Source organism: Sceloporus undulatus, chromosome 1 (genome assembly GCF_019175285.1).
Source record: "Sceloporus undulatus isolate JIND9_A2432 ecotype Alabama chromosome 1, SceUnd_v1.1, whole genome shotgun sequence".
NCBI classification, from domain to species: Eukaryota; Metazoa; Chordata; class Lepidosauria; order Squamata; family Phrynosomatidae; genus Sceloporus; species Sceloporus undulatus.
In genome coordinates, this window is record NC_056522.1 from 240704860 (window position 1) to 240720282 (window position 15423).

The 15423-nt window shown below is 39.7% G+C and overlaps 1 protein-coding gene across 1 annotated transcript in view; it reads right to left on the reverse strand.

Annotated features, from left to right (window-relative positions):
- Window positions 1-15423, reverse strand: part of SLC15A2 (solute carrier family 15 member 2) — a 95491-nt gene that overhangs the window by 67145 nt on the left and 12923 nt on the right.

Sequence of the window (15423 nt, forward strand, 5' to 3'; positions counted from 1 at the left end):
ATTGTGCTGAATTTGCATAGCTTGAATGCAAATTAATAATATGCATAATTATAACATACAAATTAAGGCCTGAATATAAAGACTTGGAATATGGCAGCTCAGCCATTGAGTTTCACATTGGCCAGGTAGGCTAAAACTAATAGGAACTGGAATTCAGATGGAGAACGATAAATCCTCAGTGCAGTTTTAAATGCAGGGTTGAGGAGAGGGATGGTGGGAGAGCTCTGGTGGAGGTAAATCCTCTGGGGCCTGAATCTCAGAGGGCTCAGGCGTCTTGGGACCCAGACAATGAAAACATGAACAATACATTGCAAAACCCTTTGCGGTAGCTGAAGAAAGGAGTATAATGTCTGTTGCTAACTTTAAGGAGGGGAAGCCCAATCATGCATCTTGCCTCAAGGTCTGTGCCAACAGTGGTTGTATTTTAAATGGATTGTGGTGCCTATGATCATAAGCAAATCAGGCTAATGAAAGGACGGAATGGAATACTATTAAAAGTGAATACTGGCAATAGTAAACATTTAAAGATATTTTTGCACACAGCATTTTTGGAGGCCAGAAAGCAATGAATCTAGTACTTTCAAATCTTAAAGCACTGTTGTTTCTCTGCCTAACACTATCTTCACTACTGATGGGTAGAATCTGTAGCAACAGAATATCAAGGGACTTACATAGCCAGAATGAAGCATGCCTGGCTTCTCTGAAAGGCTATGTAGTGCACCTTTAATGCATCCAGAGATAGTACATGAATAAATGTAATGTGAGCCTCACTTGAGACAATCTGCAGCTTAAATAAGCAAATATTATTGTGCCATTAGGGAAAATAGAAAGAGTGACAGTCTCAGTGATTTACATAGTAAATTGAGATATCAAAAAAAGCCAAGATATAATTGCTAATTCCTCTGCTTCCAGATGGGAACTAGGCCTTACACATATGAAGATGGACAGAGCGGGAAAATTCATTGCTGCAGCATAAAGAAATGCACAATGCCTAACAGGCAAATAAATGAAAAGCCAGCTGTAATTTTAAAACAGTTTTGTTGTATTACAGCATGTTGATTTGATACAACTCTCTTTTTACAACAATTCTATTGGTTGCCAGACTGTTTCTGGGCACGATTCAGAGTGTTGGTTATGACCAATAAAGCTCTGTACAGCTTAAGTCCAGGCTCTCTGACCATGGCTTCCATGTATAAGCCTGCCTAGGCCCTGAAATCCATAGGAGAGGCACTTCTGTTGGGAACATCCCACCACCTTCCCAGGCACATCTGCTGGAGATGCAAGACAGGGCCTTCTTGGCTCTGGCACTTCAGCCTGGGGAGGCAACATGGCCCCCCAATGCACAAAAGGATTTTTTAAAAAATGCCAACAGGTTTTTGAGAACATAGTGTTTTTCAAAAAAAGGTTGTTAACAGGGAGCAGTATAGTTTTTAATTGTATTTTAAGTTCCTTTTAAATGTTTGAATAGGATAAATTGTTTTTAATTTTATTGACAGTTAATCTTTTGTATGTTTTAAACTGTATTCTGTTTGTTTAATCTGCAAACTGCCTTGTGTCCTGTTCTGCGCGAGGTCGAAGTGGGTTATAAAACAGATATGATGATGATGATGATGATGATGATGATGATGATGATGATGAGAACTGCATGTGTAAGGCTGTATCCACACTGCATAAATAATCCAGTTTCACACTACTTTAACTGCCATGGCTCCATGGTATGAAATAATAAATAATAAATAATATATTTTTATTTATATCCCACCTCTTCTCTTAGGAGCAAGTCAGCTTACAATCACAGTAAAATACAATATAATAATAAAACCTAATACACAAATAAAATACAATACATCTCTAATAAATTTGTACACTATAAGTATAACCACCCTGCCCTCCCTCCTCACATATAGAACATAAATTCTAAATATAACAATGATAAAATATAAAATAAATCATTAAAACCATTTGTTAAAACATCCAAGATAGGAAGAAGCAGAGATATTAGATAACCAATAGGGAGAATCTGGAATTTGTACTTTGTTGTGGCACCAGAGCTCTCTGACAGATAAAGCTAAGGACCATTTCACACACACTTTTGCCCCTGATCTGGGCACAAGAAGGGACACGCGTGGCCCAATGAAAATGCTGAAAAGCTTCCGCCTTTCAAAATTCACATGCCTGAGCCCTGATAGGGGATGGCTTAGCGCCGGGCAATGGCATGGGGCCACCTTGAGGACATGTGCGGCATGTGATAAAATGCATTTTCACTCAGCCATGCACATCCCCTGCCCGTGCCCAGATCAGGGATAAAAGTGTGTGCGATAAGATCCTAAATGTCTCACAAAACTACAAACCCCAGAATTTTATAACATGAAGCCATGACAGTTAAAGTGGTGTCAAACTGGATTTTTTCTGCAGTGTGGATGAAGCCTAAGGAGCATTTAGAAATGAAATGTATTGAGTTGCTATGCTCAACTCCTTCATTAAAAGAAAACCATCTTCAATCAAGCAGTCAATCAGCAATGTGTTTTCTCTCACCATGATCTGAATCAGAAAAGATTCTACACACATTAATCTTGATCTCTCTATCAATGACAAATGAAGTACCAATCAATGGATCAATCAGTCAGAGAATGGGCTATCAGGAATGGGGAATATGAGGCCCGTGAGCCAGACCCAGCTTGCAAGTGCTCCTAGCCTTTGAGTTTCTTCCATAGACCCCAATTCCCCTCTCTCCAGCACTGCACTTATCTCCTATTATTGATTTAGAGATAAGAGCTGCTGAGGAGCATAGCTGCTACAGTACTGGGATACCAATACTAATATAATCATGCACTAATTAATACATACAAGGTGAAGCAAATTAAAGGAATTGTACTACTGTCCTATTTCTTAGAAACTTTACATTTATTAAAGACTCGCATTACAGATGAATACCAACCCTGGACAAAGGCATGCCTTAAAAGAAAAGCCTACTGAGATGTACTAACAGGCAATATATAATTCTTGAACAGGACCTGTGGACAGTTAACCTTATGGATAGCATAACCATGCAGGATTAAATGAAACTATCATATCTATAAACTAACAGTGAAAAATCATATAGAAGGAGCACTTTGAAAGGAAATCAATACAGCACCATCAAGTTGCATACGCACCAGTGAATCCATACAGAAATCAATTGTCTCACATTAGCTCATAGTAAGTAAAGATTGCTTTATATTGAGGAGAGAGTTGGAAAGAAAAACTGAAATTTCAAGGAGGCTGGAAACTGAGGTCATGCTGTAGGAAATATTAAAAACTACCCTGATTTGGGGGCAGATGTGAGTTATCTCTTCCACCCCTTGTTTTAAGGGTGGGAGGTTGATGGTGGTATTAATTTATGTCCCACATGCTAATTGATCGAAGCTTAGAGGCTACTAGTTACTAACAACTATACAGTTACTTGTTTTTAGCCCCTTTCTCTAATAACTAAAATGCAATTGCATTACATTGTGACAATAACATGACAAGGACTTAGGCTATTTCTTTTCTGGAATAACTAACTTTTTAATTTGGATTTACAAATTACAAAAAAAACTTTTTAATTTATTTGGATGTGGAGGTGGATTAAATGGCGGCGGAAGGAGATCACATGCAGTTGCTTTTGAAAAATGGAAAAATAAAGAATTGCTTATTAAAACTTTTAAAAATATAAAGTGATCACTAACTATTGGGATCTGGTATTAGGTATGTGTATGTCCCTTTAGGTCACTTACTGACTTACAATGATATAGTTAATTTCATAGGGTTTTCTTAGGCAAGGAATACTCAAGAGGTGGTTTTGCCAGTTTCTTCCTCTCAAATATAGCCTACAGCATCTGGTATTCATTGGCAGTCTCCCATCCAAAAACTAACCAGAGCTCATCCTGCTCTAGTTCTTCTTTTATTGCTATCTGCCAAGGGAAATGAGGTTCAGTGTTTAAAAGTCTTCAGTCTACCACATTAGCTATTCAAAATTCAAAAAAGCAAACCTTGATTCTACCATGTTATATAAGGGATACCATTTTACTATGGCATTGCATTTAATGGGACGTGAGCATCCATGGATTTTGGTATCCATGGTGGGTCCTGGAAACAAAACCCAGCAGATACCAAGGGCTCACTGTATATAATATACACTTTTGTAGACTACAATCTACTTCATCGGATGCATCAAGTGAAGCCTCTTCTGTCTAGTTGTCTGTCTGTCTCTTTCTAGATGCATCTGATGAAATGGACTGTAGTCTCCAAAAGTTTACAGTATAAATTTCTTTTTCTCAGTCTCAAAGGGGCTGCACAATTCTTTCAATTTCCCAGTGAAATAAGCTTCTTTTCTGTGAATAATATTTCAGAAGTACAACAATAAGTTATTAACAATCATCACATGATTGCCTCTTCTGGTCCCATATGATCCTGTTCCCATCTTTAAGATCTTTCTTAAGAACGTTTTCATTTTTTATTAATTGAAACTCTTTTGTATTGATGATGATTTTGTATTCTAACTAGCTCCCCCTGGAATCCATGTGGTTAACATAATATGAATATTTTAAAATAGCAGAAGAAAGAATATAATGGTAATAGGCTTTCCCCTTTCAACATTCTCAAGAGAAATAGAAAATAGTCACTCTAGCAGTGCAAGCCTAATTGCTAGAGTTAGAGTGGAAAGGGGTAGGATGGATAGAGGTACCCTCATGCTGACAGAGGAAAACTTTACTGCAGAATTGGGGAGATGTGCCACGATTTGGCAACCCTGTTTATACCATAAAAGGTCCTGGAGATGAGAGCAGTCGGATCCAAGGTTCACAAATTCCCCCAAGAGGCTGTAGAATTTGCTCTCCCAAGTAAATCAGCCTTATAGCTTATTTAACTCTCTCACACACATTCTTTCTCTCACTTCCTCTCCATCTCTCTCTCTCTCTTTTTCCAGAAGAAATTAACAAAAAGAATTTAAAAATGTTTTTGTTTCTGCCTTCTTCAGTTTCCAATTTCCAAAGATAAAATTAATCTTTGACAAAACTCATCATATAGAAAGGTAGATATAGATATATGCCTTACAAGTGGCAGGGTGTGTGTGTGTGTGTGTGTGTGTGTGTGTGTGTGTGTGACCTGCCACTTGCAAGGCTTTGCCAGCTTATTCTGGTCAGGGTTGATGGGAAGACATTTCCATTCATTTTACAATATAACCTCAAGGAAAATAAGCATCTTCAAACAAGCCCAAGAATCCCAACTGGCTTGATAATACTGAAATCTGCTTTGGGAATAGCTAAGTGTCAGACGGCTAGCAGTACATAATTAAAAACAGATAACACAGAACCAATATTAAATCCCACTGCTTCCATCAGTCGGCTTGGTTGGAGCCTCCAAAGGAGAGCTGCAGAAAAAGATCTAACAGATATTGCTCAGATTTGGACTTTGGTGATTAGAAACATAAGCAGCCATTGGTGGCTTAAAATCCAACTGGGTTTTCAGGCCCCTGTAGGCTGGATGCTGAGGCTCCAGGAGTGGATGCTGGGAATCATGGTTGCCCACATCTATATGACTAGAACCTGGGTAAGAGGGTGAGACTAATGGACAGTTTCTATAAAATGTAAAGTAACACCACCAGTAGCACCATGAGTTCCTTCACTTAAGAAGCTAGTGAATCATGGCTTAAAAACATTTCACAGATTGGTTCAGTTTAATAATAATAATATATGTATATTCTGCTTTTCCACAGGGAATCAAAGCGGATCACAACAGTAAAATGGCACAGCATACAATTAAAATTACAATGAAAAAGAAAGATCCCAAAACCCCAGCCCTTCCCACAATCATAAAAGCATAAGTCCAAGACATAAACTAGGATTAAACAGTAGATAGTATAAAACATGCCAATACAAGGATAATGAAATAAAATAAAATAAAATAAAAACTTGTGGGTGACTTGTGCAGGAAAGGTTATCCTAAAGGAGAGAGGGGGCAGGGATGGTGATATCGGTATCAATGTCAATATCAATGTTAGGAGCAGTAGAAATAACAACCACAGTAATAGTAGTAACAGGGGGAGACAGGTCAAGGAGGCTGATCTGGGAAAGCCTGCCGGACGATATCCATCTTGATTGCATTTTTTAAGGCTTCCAAGATGGTAAGATGATGGATGTCATCCGGTAGGACATTCCAGAGCCTGAGAGCGGCAGATGAAAAGGTCCTTTGGGTGACCACAGACAACCTAGTCTTCTTAGGTTCTAGCAGATTCTTCCCAGAGGACTGAAGTGTGCGGGGTGGATTATAAGGAAGCAGGCACTCCAGCATGTAGTTTAATTTTGTTCTATATATTTCCCTTTCTTCTTCTTTGTGGTTGTGTATATAAAATTAGTAAACCAGAAGCCAAGCCTATCTGAACAAAATAACATTTAATATATTTACTGTGAGCACTAAAGTTTTAGAATGTACTAATTATAGTCCTATCTCTGACAGCAGTTAATTTTTGTCGCTAAATAACAGGATAAGTATGGGCTTTCACAAAAAACAGTGCCTTAGCCACAGTTCCCTCTCGAGATAATTACATGCTTTAACTATAAATTATGCTATATACGTTAGATGACACTCTGCTCCCCAAACTGGCACCATTAGTGTTCCAGTTGACCTATCATCCACAGTTGGGTATAGAAAGTGTATGGTGGGGTAAAGAACGCCAGAAAGAGGCAGCCAGGAGCTGCTTCTCTTTTCCGCGGAGCTGCACTGCAGCAACCAAATTGTGCGGTGCGGCTACACGGAAAGCAAAGGAGTGCTGCTGCAAACTTTTGGCGGCGGCGCAAGCACATCGCTGCTGCGCAGGTCCATCTGGATGGCACACAGCAGTGACATCACAGCTGTGCACGCCATGTATACGGCACCGTGCATTGATGACATCCTGGTGATGTGCTAGGGTTGTGGGGCGTCTGGAAACGGTGCCCCAAGGCAACCCTAGCATGTCGCCAGGACATGCTAAAGGGCCCGTCTGGACCAGGCCTATGTAATCAAGAAGTTCAGGAGTTCAGGTCTGATGATAGACCAGCAACAAAATCTTGCAGAAATGTTGCCACCAAATGGGATTGTCCAAGTTTACATTTGGAAAATCTGGAAGATCAGTGTGCAAAGGGATTTTGTAGCACTTTTGAGACTAAATGAAGGAACGAAAATGGTAGCATTGCAATAGTCCCACCACCATTCATATGGTTACCTATTCACCTTGGCTTTAGGCAAGTCCCTTCCTCCTTACAACTACCATTAACATGTCACTTCATCTTCATAGCCACACCTTTTGCATTTCTATTGTTATTCTAACACACAACCTGCTTATATAGGTCTGTCCCAGTACCATCCACTTTATGCATCAGAGGAAGTAGACTCTAGCCTATGAAAGCTAATGCTATCACTTTCTTTCTTTCAATTAGTCTGAAAGGTGCTAAGATTCCTTTGTAAATCTGAAGTAACTGTTCCAGATTAAATATATTTGAACGAATGAGGGAAAATGGGAGAAATCTTGAGCTCATCAAGTATAGTGACACTCAAGGATGCTGTCAGAGCCATCTCTCATAGTTCCCTCTTGATTTAAAGTTGGACTTGCTCAGCATTTTGGGAGCATGAGTATGAGAAGAGGGGGTGAGGAGCTGTGGGGGCTTGTTGCATGTAGATTAAGATCATGTAGCTGTCTAGCACTCTGTGAGAAAGGAATGTAAAAGGGTAGTGAAACTGAAGGGAGAACAGAATTGAAACTTAGCTTGTTAACTCAAACCTGGCAAAGGATGTGCTGCTGTGCTGATCTTTCCAATAAACTCTTTCTGGTTTCATCAATGAAATGTATTAATTGAGTTAGATAGAGACAGGACATTACCAACGCCTTGTTTGCTTGTTGTCACTGCTTACAACCTTAAAGCTATGTAAATCGTTTTTCTTCAGAATGCAAGAGTGTAATGGACCACTACTAAGTCCTAAAAGGGATAAAATCATAGAATCATAGGAGATTATCGTATTGCTTTTTTTTCGCGATCTGGGCTGAGACAGGGCTCGGAAATCACACAACTCTGTGCCCAGATCGTTACCATCCCATCCCTGATCGGAATGGCTCCTGTGATGGAAAAGAAGCATTTTTAGCCAGAGAAAGGAGAAGGGTGGAATGGTAATGGTCTGGGCATGGAGCTATATGGTAGCACACATTCCCAACCCGGTCTCAGCCCATGCCTCTCTTTAAAAATGCCCAAAGAAGGAAACCACTACGTTCCAAGGCAGCATATTCCATTGTCAAATAGCTCTTACAATCAGGAAGTTCTTTCTAATGTTTAGGTGGAATCTCTTTTCCTGTAGTTTCAATCCACTGCTCCATGTCCTTGTCTCTGGAGCAGCAGAAAACAAGCTTGCTCCATCCTCAATAGGACATCCCTTCAATTATTTAAACATGGCTATTATGCCACCCCTTAACCTTCTCTTCTCCAGGCTAAATAGATCCAGCACCTTAAAGCATTCTTCATAGGGCATGATTTCCAGACTTTTCATCATTTTGGTCACCCTTCTCTGGGCACGCTCCTGTTGGTCCACATTCTTTTTTAATTGTGGTGCCCAGAACTAAACACAATAATCCAGATGAGGTCTGACCAAAGCAGAATAGAGTGGATACTATTACTTCCCACAGTCTAGGCACTATACTCCTATTGATGCATGCTAGAATTCCATTGGCTTAGCTGCTGCTTCACATTGCTGACAAATGTTCAGCCTATGGTCCACTAAGGCTCCTAGATCCCTTTTGCATGTACTGCCACTAAGCTATCTATGCATTTCCTTTTTACTGTCCAAGTGTAGTATCCTACATTTCTCCGTGCAGATTTCAATTCCCTACTTGCAATGGGTGGTGATTCTGAAGGCGTCACAGGGATCTCTCTTTCACTTCTCTCATCCTGGAGAGCAATGAACTGGAAATAGTGCACACAGTTTTGACATGAAAATTGATATGATATGTTTGGAGAAGACATGATGTGACATAGAAGTGTTAAAATAGCTCAAGAATACAGTATAATGTAAAAGCACAATATTTGTAGATGTAAGTTGGAAGGAAAAATATCTCAGACTGAATGTGTGGTACATTTCTCAAATATGCCCCCCAAAGGACTGGAAAGTGACTGCCAAAGACTGTGGAGGAGGATTCCAAATAACTAGAATGGCAATATTCAACATGATTTCCATTTTGTGTAAATTTGGAGTGTGAGTGCATTGCAACTGCTTTCAGTTGCCTCTGTTGAGCTGCGTAGGCTAAGAAGGCAGTGGAAGATGGTCTGCAAATATTTTCATTATGACTCCATGCCCTTTGAATGATCTGCTCAGGGTAATGAGAAGCATATAAATGAATAGATTTAACATTATAAGCAAGGGTGAAACCTTGTCTTGTTAAGTATGCTGACATTGCAGTTATAGTGGCTACACTTTAGTACACACAGTGAATTCTTCTTACATTATACAAGTTATTTGGTAAAGTTAGAACAGCTGTACAACTTATGATTCCTAAGTGACACATAGGTGTTACACAGGTTATTTTCCATGGGAAACCTAAAGTGTTGACTTTTGAAAAACTGCATATACTTATATATAATATGCATCTTTGCAAAATCAAAGTTCATTAATTTGGGACTCACCCTAATCCCACTAAGGTTATGTGTTGCATGTGAGGTGTGTCATACATAACCTCATGCCTTAAATGTTTGGGCATTTGATACAAACCACACACACAGAGACTAGTGTCACACTGATGTTGCCAACAGGAATTACAACTAGAATCCTGTAGGTGGCCTATTGTGGCATTTAAAGATGTTATAGAAGGAGGTAACATGCATCTCCTTGCATAACTTCATTACACCCCAGTATGCACAGGTAGCATGCACTCAGATGCAGCTCCATCCCTCCTCCAGCCACTGATTGACTGCCATCCTGGGCCCAGGAGGTATCTGTTCTTGTGCACCTAGAGGGAGAAGAAGAAGTCATTGTGCCTAGACCACCAGAAGAGCTACATTATTATTGGCAGAGAATTATGCTTCTCAGACATAATGGATATGTTAGCCCTTAATTATGTATAAGGATGTATAATATGTCTCAATTACATGTCTACATAAAGCCCTACCAGTGTTGCCAGAGAATGCATATCCCAACTTGCTATAAGGTATTTATGAATTTAAAACACAAGCAATAGCCAGAAGACAGAAGGAACCTTGATTCTCAAGACTGAAATCCACTTCACTTGACAGAAGAAAGCACAAAATGTGGCACACAGCACACATCAGAAACTAAGCCCCAAATGGGCCTGGAAACTAACTGAGATCTTAGGCAGGCCATCATATTGAGAGTTCTATCAAGTTCTAGTTTAAGAACTGGGCTACAAGGAAAATAGCCCCACACCAGCAAACACTTATCTTCATAGCACAAGATGCAAGTAGTTAATTTGATCCTAGTTATAAAAGCTTCCAGTTCACCTTGCTCAGCAGGTTAAACAACATGATTCTTGTTTCTGGTCTTTGTGATAGCCTACTTCTGTCCCTATTCTAGTTTCCTAATCCTCAAATGTGTTGGATTTCTATTCTCGTGCTGGATGAGGATGGAAGACCAATATAATTAGGATTAGGAAAGGCTGTATCCTGAAAAGTATTACACACACATACACACATTGCATCTGAAACATATACATCTCTGCATGATAGCAGATGCACACATTGATTCATTGATCGATCGATCGATCATTTGATTGATTCATTGATTGCAGAATAGGAAAAAAGACATAAAACATGACTGCACAGGTATAATGCTGCTACATAATCTTGACACTTGAGAATAAGATCACAGAATTTCTTAAACCACGTTGCTTGGGTTGAGGCTGTATGATAATGATCTTTAGAGGAATAGGGGAAAAAAGCTGTTTATTTCATTTGGAGTTTGAAATTTTTGGTAGAGTCATTCAGACTTCTTCTAGCTATGTTAACCATTATCCTTCAACAAGGAACAGAAATCTGCCTAACCCAGGAAGGTAATGTTTAACCCTGCAGACAAAAGAGCAGTGATTAATTTAGAGAAAATGTGTAAATCATTTTGAAAACATGTGCTGCATGTGGTCTCGTTATTAAAATCAGGTCCTAATTATCTGTTAATTAAAACATGATTGCAAAATACTACTAATTATTATTATTCATAAATGGTACACTTGTGGGAATTACAGAACCACCAAGAGCTGCTTCTGTATGATAACTGATAGGAGGTCCCTAATTTCTCTATTAATATTTCTCTCTTTTTTAAAAGGAAGACTTGTCTGGAGGGTTGGAGAGAGTCTCACTGAATTACATGACTTAGGTAAGATGAATTTTGTTGGCAATCAGCTTAACAAAAATCTTGGTGTATTTTCAGTCTATTCTTTTGCATACACTGATATTGTTTTCCAGACATGGATGAAGATCCAAAATTCAAGGTAAAGATCTTGGGTCATATCAACAGCCAAAGTATTGCCCTCTTGGTTGTTAATAAAGATGTATTGTGGTTTTGAAAGGATTTCCAATATCCTGAAGGCACACTATTGTGTGTTTCCATCTGATTAGTTTTCATATCTAAATCAAATAAAAATGATTTTATTATCAAATGGAAGATCTTACAGAAGAACTGCAATGTGCTAAAACCTTAAAATGCTACTTATATACTAGGTCACATTCCTCACTCTTTGATTTCTGGGTGATTTTTAAAAAAGACATACACACACCTTTATGCTAATAAGCTATCTTCCTGTGTATAGTAGGGAGAGATTCCTATGCTTTGGGCATGAGGTAACAACACTACAGATGTAACTCTTTCCTTAGCTCATTCTCGCACACAAGAACAGAAAATTGCAATAGTTTTCTCCACAGTGCACAAAATTACAATATTTTTTTATAAATGTTTTTCTTATACATTGAGATTTTACTCCAAACATTTTATTTGCACACACACACACACAATTTTTTTTTTTTTTGCAGATAAGTAAGTATTTTTTGGTTTAAAACATGATTTTCTGTGCAGCCCTCCCTTGCATGTTTAAGTACAAACATTTCTGCACAAAATCACAAAAATTGAAAATTTTTTACAGTTCTCGGCCCCTTCTTAAGTAAGATATCTTGGTATGCCTTGTGATAGCCTTTCCAGTTCAGTAAAAAAATTGCAAGGGTTTTTTACCTCTCCAGGAAACATAACAGGGACAAGAGGTAAGATTGGGGAAAGGGGATGAAGGAAGAGCAATTATGGAATGAAGTTTCATGTAATGGAGGCTTCCAATGGCCAACTTTGTATATGATTGTTTTTTGTGGGGGTTTTGGGCTATGAGGCCATGTTCTAGAAGAGTTTATTCCTGACGTTTCACCAGCAGCTGTGACTGGTATCTTCAGCAAAGATATCAGCCACAGCTGCTGGTGGAACATCAGGAATAAACTCTTCTAGAACATGGTCTCATAGCCCAAAAACCCACAAAAAAAATATGGATGCTGGCCATGAAAGCCAGCTTCACTTTGTGCATTATTTTTATTTGAAACTTCATTAATGTTCCAATCACTCCCTTTAAAAGCAGACTCAAGTAGCAAGTGTTGACTGAAATGCAGTCAAACTGAAGTCAGTAAGAAGCAAAAAATAATGTATCAGCATGCTCAGCTCAAGGTCTGCAAATTCCATTTAAAAACGTGGGGACCAAATCTCCCCTCTTAGCCATGGCATGTTGAATGGCAACTGGAAAAGAAAAATGGTGTGACCTGAATTTCCTGCAGAGTATGAATATGCAATCATTTAATGTGTATTTCACTTGCCATCTGTGCTTTTAAGGCTGGTTTTCTCCCAATAGTCTGTTTGGGCCAAAACCACTTTAATATATACACAGAGAAGATATGTCCATAGGTGCAGGGGTCTAGCACAACCAACAAGGTCACAGTCCCTCTTGTCAAGTTCCCTGCGTAGGTCATCCACCAAGGTGACCAAGGCGTTCTCTGTTCCATAGTCAAATCTGAAACAGATTGAAATGGATCTTGGTAATCTGTTTTATTCAGAAACTCCTGGATTTGGGAAACCACCACATATTCCAATACACTGCCAAAAATGGAAGGCTGGCTCCACTGCATAAGAGGGAATGCTCAGGAGTAACTGTGTCCACTGCCCTGGCCATTTCCCAGTTTCAAAGGTTGGTCAGCGCTTCGACAGAATTGCCTGTTGAGGTGACAGGAAACTCCCCAAGAGCCATCAGGAATCCATATGTATCCATCAAAACCCCTGGGGCAAACTATCCAATCAGTCCCCCATCCCTGAAGAGGTTTTTCTCAGTCCCAATGAGTCTAAACCTACCAGATAATGATCTGTCCATGACAATGAAATTGCAGCGAGTTCCTCCACCCCAAGATCACTATCACCCCATCCAGCACAGAAAACAAGGTCAGAGAGTGACAGCAACAATATAGGGCCAGATACAGCTTGGGACAGACCCATGGTTGTCATGGAGGTCATGAAATCCTGAGCCACTCCCAACAGGGCAGTTTCAGCATGGATGTTGAAGACCACCAATACTAATAGCCATGCGGACTCCAACACCAACCCTAAGGCCACCCTGGCTAACTTAGGAAGGGAGCTGTTGAGCAGCAGGGTGGGCGATACACCAACAGAATTCCTATTCGGTCCCGGCTAACCACCTTTAGGTATACACCTCAAAACCAATAGACTGTGTGGGGATGGAACTCACATACACCACTGCAGTTCCACCTCCTCACCCCAGGTCTTGCCTGCTGCTGTACAGACAATCCTGGTTGGCAACGCTGAAAGCAATTAATGCCACTCCCCCCAGCCTCATCCAACCAGATTCTGTAATACAGACCAGATTGGCATGCCATCCAGAATCAGATCCTAAATGGCACTTGTTTTCCATTAACTGATCTTGCATTCGGCAGCAGCATTTTTAACCCAGGGGAACTGTCACCAAGGCTATCCATTTGAGCTGGGAGACATAATGACATAATGACACAGTGATTTACATAACTTCAAAGCAGAGGATGAAGACATCAAAATTAAAGATTTTCCATACCTTGGTTAAATAAATAATAGAGTCGAGACTGCAGCCTAGAAATCAAAAAAGACTAAACTTGGAAGGGCAGCTATGAAGGAACTAGACAAGACATGATGTGTCAAGTTAAGTAATTGAATACTAAAGTTAGGATGTACTATGCCACACACTTCCCATTGCTATGTATGGCTGGGAAGCTGGAGAGTGAAGAAAGCTGACAAGAAGAAAATTAACTCATTTGAAATAGGTTCTGGAGAAAGAGCTCTCTGGATGCTATGGACTGCTAAAAGACAAATAAATGAGTCCTGGAGCAAATCAGGTCGAACTCCCCTGGAAACCAAGATGACTAAACTGAGGCTGTTGTACTTTGACCATATCATGAGAAGACACTAGAAAAGATTATAACACTGGTAAAGTGGAGGACAGTAGGAAAAGAGGATGACTGATTCCAGGTAGATACACTCAATCAAGGAATAGGGAAAGAGGGAGACGGTACTACAGGTGGATGGCCTCAATCAAGGAAGTCACAATGCTGGTTGCAAGATCTGAACAGGTCTTTTGATGACAGGGTGACCTGGAGGCCTCTGATTATGAAGTCTCCATAAGTTGAAGCTGACTTGACAAAAAACAAAATTTAGAACAAAAACAATATTTGAGAACTGTCCAATGACATCTCCCAGTGATTCCACCCCAACTTTTATATACATCAAGGAATATTTTGTCCCAGAATGCCAATGCTGTTTTTTTTTCCTTTTGTACCCCAGTTCCCTAAGTTTGAATATTATTTCCAAGTTCCAAGTGTCCTAACAGAACACTTGCTTTGGTCCCAGGTTCTATCTCTTGTATTTTGAACTGGAAATCAGTAGATAGGAGGAAGACCCTATTCCACCTGAGAGCATAGAGAGCTCCCAGTCGTCAAGATCATAGTGGGTAGACAGTCTGGCCTGGTATTAGGCAGCTTCTTGTGTTCTCCAGGTATGGAAAGACATTTTTTGCTGCAGTTTGTAACTTTCAAAGCCATCATTATACAGGTAATTGATAAAAGGAGAATGTGTGTTTGTAATATAAACTGAATTGCAGTATGGCTATAAGCTAGAGGTGGTTCTGTGTCCAGCTTGAAGCAGTTATTCATACTTTTGTTCTAGATTGTTCCTCAATTTAATAAAACTGTTATTCATGAATACACATTGGTCTGGTCTCTGTCTGTGACATTGTGTAAGAAGTCTAACTCACTTTGGAGGAACAGCTTGCCATGGCATAGTTGTCAGCCTCAGAAGCCTTCAGCTTTACAGATCCGGAGGCTCAAAGGAAAGATTTGTTGTTTGTTCTATATATTTACAAAACTGCATAAGAAG